The following is a 5365-nucleotide window of genomic DNA, read 5'->3' as shown; positions in this document are numbered from 1 at the left end:
TGTGTCTGTTCTAGAGAGGATGGAGGGCCCCAGAACCCACTGCTTCAGGGAGCCTTGGGCCCCCTAGGCCTGGAGAGCATGGGAGGTCTCAGCCATGATCAGTAGGTGGATGGGGCTCACTGCCCAGGCCAGGCTGGTCAGACTGCCAGCCCAGGCCATGGCCCACAGCTCCCTCTGGCTAAAATGGTCTATGTCCCTCTGGCACAGACCACACTGTCCAGGGAGACAAAATGTCCAGGACCCACTGAGAAGGCGCTGGGCTTTGTTCTGCTGGTGTGGGTGTGGGACAGAGATTTCCATTTCTGGCTAGCTTCTTGAGGGTGAAGCAGTGAGCCCTAGAGAATCATGTCTGCTGCAGCTCTGTGCCCTCTGCCCCCCATGCTAAACATAAGGTGAGGTCCCCTGGTTGTACCCAGCACATACGTAATGTGTAATGTGCACTGTGCAGGACAGTTGCTCTGGCTGGCCTTGGCCTGTGTCCTCCTGTGGCTTCAGAACCCACTGCCACTCCCAGTAGCTGCCCTGTCCTGGCTGCTCAAGCCAACTTCCCTACCAAAGGGCTTCCCTCCGCCCCCCACCCCAATCTTTGAATCTGTTCTAACATCTCACTCTTTACTCCCTTGGACAGACCAGGAGCTGATTAAGACACATTCCATCTTCCATTTTTTCTTTCACTTATAATATGGCAGGTTCATCAGAGATCCAGGGATGACCAGCTGTAGCCCAACCCTTGAGAAGGCCACAGTCCTGTGATGGCTTCAGACATAAAAACAGATCATGCCACAGCAGCAGGGTCTGGGCTGAGATGGGCTGAGATGGAAGCCAGGGGCGCCTCGCTCATGCCCAACAGAGTGGGTGTGTCAAGCAAAGCTTCTCAGAGGAGGTGGTGCTGCAGCAATGACTTGAAGGAAGAGAGTGAACTTTACTATCTGCCATGGATCTTCAGGAGAAGGACGCAAATAGAGAAGTGGACCAGGGTGAGGACTCCCAGTTTGGCCTGGTCCTTGGAGGTGTGGCCAGATTCTGGAAGCTGCCACTGTTCCCAAAGGCGTGAGGCCTGCGATCATCCCATAGAGGAAGGGTGCTGGGGCTTCCCTATCTGCCCACGTAACCCTGCTGTGGCCAGCACCGAGTGGTGCTGGGGAGGTGTGTGATGGCGCCTTTCTGTTCTGGGGCTTCTGAACTTCTGCAGACAAGCTGCCATCCATTGCTGACTTCCTGAAAGGGACGGGTGGTATTTCCGAGCCAGCTGTGCGTGTCTCTGCCAGGCAAGTGCCCCTCCTCAGTGCCTGTGAGCAGATGCTGCCGTGAGGGGTTCTGGGTAGCAGCAGAACCTTGGTCTCTGCTGAGCCAGCAGGACAGCCTGCCCTTTACCCCGACCCCACCCTGACACCTGGGACAGCAGTCCTGAGGGGAGCGGGAGGCTCCCAGACAGCTGTAGAGGGGGTGGCTGTTCCAGGAATTGGGAAAGTCTGTCAGACTGGCAGGAATCCTGCTCACTTATCCCGGGCCAGGGTGGGCAGGTTCTAGATTCAGCTGTCCTGTGACCTGTATTATTGGGGTTAAATTGTGTCCCCTCAAAAGATGTGTCTAAGTCCCAATCCCTGGTGCTTGTGATTGTGACCTTATTTGGAAATGGGGTCTTTGCTGGCAAAATCTAGTTACAGCGGGGTCTGGGTTAGTCTGGTCCCTATCCCAGTGACTTGTATCTTTATAAAAGAAAGGAGTGGATGACGTGGACACAGGGACGAAGGGCATGTGATGGAGACAGAACGGAGTGATGCAGCCGCAGGACAAGGAATGCCCAGGATCGTCAGCAGCCACCCACAGCCACGAGAGGAGCGAGGAAGGACCTTCCCTTCCCCCAGAGCCTGCAGGGGAAGCATGGCCTTGCTGGCACCTGCACTTTAACTTCTAGCCTCCATGACCGGGGGCGAATACATCTCTGCCACCCAGTTTATGGTGCTTTGTTATGGCCACCACAGGAAAGTGCTCACCTACATCCCTGGGAGAGCTCACCTTTGGCCTGTGCTGGTCCCTTGTCTCGGCAGCCAGCGTTTGGGGGGTGTCTGTCAGTCAGTCACTGGCAAGATGGGGGCCCACACCCAAAGCTTCCTTCTCTTGCTCAAGCATCATCTGTTGATCGCCTGCTGGGCCAGGCAGAGTGGGACTTCCGATGTAAGGAGCATGGCCCCATGGAGACCCAGCTGGGGGAGGAGAGGGAGAAAGCCAGAGAGGGTCATGGCCCCAGTCAGAGACAGCCACTCTGGGGGTCTGGGAGCAAGTGTAGGGGTGATGGAAGGCCAGGGCAGCTGTAGCCAAGGGCCGGCGTGGCTGCAGGGGACACCGGCAGGGCTGACTGGGGTGCTTGGTGGGACGCCCCTGGGTATTCCAGCCCCACTCACAAACACCGGAGTCGGGCTGGCTCCTCCCACGTCTCGGACCATCACTGCTCACAGTGGTGGCCACTCTGGAGAGTTCACAGAGTTGACCCCCAAAGTTGATCCTGAGAGGTTAGTGGCCTGTCCTGGGTCACATGGCTCCCAAGCAGGTAGGATTCAAACCCAGGTCTCAGCCCTCTGACCAGAGCTCTTTTTCCCAGGACCTTTTGTTGCCAAGATGTGTTTACATTCTGGCTCTAGAAAGGTGCGGATGAGTTCTGACAGCACACCTGAGTGACTTCAGAGAGTCACAGAGAATGGAGGGGAACAGCCAGTTTGCACCAGAGAATTGTCCCACCCCCAGAAAGTGCTAGTAACCACCATGACCGCTTAGCCACCAGGGACCTGGGGGAGAATCTTTTGGGGGCGGGCCTGATGCCAGCAGGGCTTGTGAGGATCTGGGACTGCTCACGGTGGGCTCAGACTCCAGGTGACGGACGCCACCCCAGAGGAGATGAGGCGGAGTGAATGGGGGCTGCCACCAAGGTCTGGCTGTTAAGCACAGTGTAGGTGCCCCAGGATCCCTGAGGATGCAGGTCAGAGGAGAGGAAGGTGGGCCACGAGCAAAAGCTTGAGCAAGAGACCCAGGGGCTGGGGCCTGGGCAGGGTCTGTCCAGCACCCTCAACCCTCCACAGGTGGCCCTGTGGGAAGGCTCCGACCCCCCAGGAGGTGCTCCTGAATTGTCCCCCTCAGCTCAGGAGTCACATCTCCAACTCAGCTTGTCCTAAATTCTTCATTCTTCTTATCCCAGCCCCTCCCCAGCTCTTGTCAGCTCTGCCTTATAGAAGGCCCCAGGCCTTCCCTTCCTGGGTGCTCACTGTCCCCACAGCTGTCACACTTGGTCAAAAGTGGAAATTACTCACATTCCTGAATGTAAAAGATGTGCTCATACAGAAAAGCAGAAAGAAAGATAACGCAGGGGTACTGGTTTAGTTTCTTCCAGACTTTTTCCTACACATATCTTTTTTTTTTTTTAAACAGAACCAAGTGTTTCTTCATTTCCTACACGTCTTAACACAGTGTTTTTATCTTGCACTTCCCTCCCTGCCCCCACAACTTAGTTACAATACTGAGTTTTCTTGGACTCTGAAAGTTCTTTATAAAACATCTTTTTATATTATTATTATTTTTCTTTAAACAGACAGAGTCTCACTTTGTTGCCCTCGGTAGAGTGCTGTGGCATCACAGCTCACAGCAATGTCCAGCTCTTGGGTTTAGGCGATTCTCTTGCCTCAGCCTCCTGAGGAGCTGGGACTACAGGCGTCCACCCCAATGCCTGGCTATTTTTTTGTTGTTGCAGTTTGGCTAGGACGGGGTTTGAATCTGCGACCCTCAGTATATGGGGCCGGCGCCCTACTCACTGAGCCAAGAGCACTGCCCTATAAAACATCTTTTTAAAAGACTGCATAATAGTCCGCCATATGTACGTAGGTGTATAACATATTTAATCCCCAGTTCTTGGGCATTTAGTATCTTTCCAGTTTTTGTTTGTTCCCCCACCACACCCCCCCTCCCCCGTGGCAGAATGGCCCTTCAAAACATAAATCTGCTTAAATGTTTCAACACTTTCCACATCTGATCCCCCCCAATCCCTCCCTGTGCAAAGACCTGGGAGGCCTGCAGGCCCCTGTGCTGGCAGCACCCCCTCCTGCCATGGCCAGATTCTCTATGGGGCTGGGAGTCCCAGCAGGCTGCCCCTTCAAAGCAGCTGTGTCCTCCATTGCCCATGCTGTGGTCTGTGTCCTGATCCTGTGCTAGGGGAACGAGGGAACATTCTTGGGGATTCTGAGGAGGGCTTTCCTCCCTGATAAAAACAGATATATGGGAAATCATTGTCCCCCTCCACCAGCCCTCCCCTCATCTGTAGGAGACCTGCAGTTGTGTCTGATGACCCTGGGGCAGATGTTACCAATAGTTGAGGAGGATGGCAGGGCAGAAAGTGGGCAGAACATAGGACCTTATTCACTGGATTTCTGGTAACATCCCTTATTGTTAAGTCACTATTAACAATGGTCAAAGGAGGCTGGGTGCCCGTTGCTCAATGTTTAGAGCACCAGCCCCATGTACCAGAGCTGGTGGTTTTAGCCTGGGCCTGCTAAACAAAAAGCAATGGTCCCCATTGATGCTTTGTCATCTCCGCAGCTTAGCCTGTACAGGGCTTACCCCACTCACACTCAAGCATTGCTTCCTCCTCTTCCTCCTCAGGCAACTGTCCCCTGCTTGGCTGAGTAGTCCCTCCCCACATCGTCTGTGTCACTGTACTTGTATCACTGGAGGCTCGAGGGCTTGTGTGCTGTGAGGCTGACAGGGAGTTTCCCCAGGGTGGTGGCCACGTCTCATTCCCCGTGGGCACTGCCACTGAGGGCGTGCTAGGTGCTCCAGAGATGTGAGCTCAGTGAATGTCACTCTCGGTCCCTGCCTTTGGGCCTTTCATGCTTAGTGAGTACATGGACTGAATATGTGGAAGCTACACCCCCCAATGTGATGGTATTAGAAGGAGGTGGGGCCTTTGGGAGGTGATTAGGGCAGGGTCCTCATGATGGGATTAGGGCCCCCTTTACAAAGAGACCCGTGATCTGGTGCAGCTGCTCAGGGCAAGGAGAGGCCAGAAGGGAAGGGCCTCAGAGTGGCGAGAGGAAGGAGGCAGCCATATGTCCGGGCGGGCAGGCTTGTGAGAGGACCAGCATGGGCCAGAGGCAGGGGACGAGAGATATAATGAAACATGTGGTCCAAGCCCCTGCACCAGTGTCGCTGATGTTCCCGATGGAAGCCTGTGGCCCTGGGTCACACTGCATGGGCGTGTGGCTGCGTGCAGGGGAGGAGCACAGGCAGTGAGCCTGGGAGGAGAGGGAGAGAGCGCAGAGCTGCTGCGGTGACAGTTTCAAAACCCACTTCCACTCTCCCTGCCACAGTGACATTGTCT

The sequence above is a fragment of the Nycticebus coucang genome, chromosome 7 (assembly GCF_027406575.1).
Source record: "Nycticebus coucang isolate mNycCou1 chromosome 7, mNycCou1.pri, whole genome shotgun sequence".
NCBI classification, from domain to species: domain Eukaryota; kingdom Metazoa; phylum Chordata; class Mammalia; order Primates; family Lorisidae; genus Nycticebus; species Nycticebus coucang.
Note: the sequence above shows the minus strand (reverse complement) of the source record.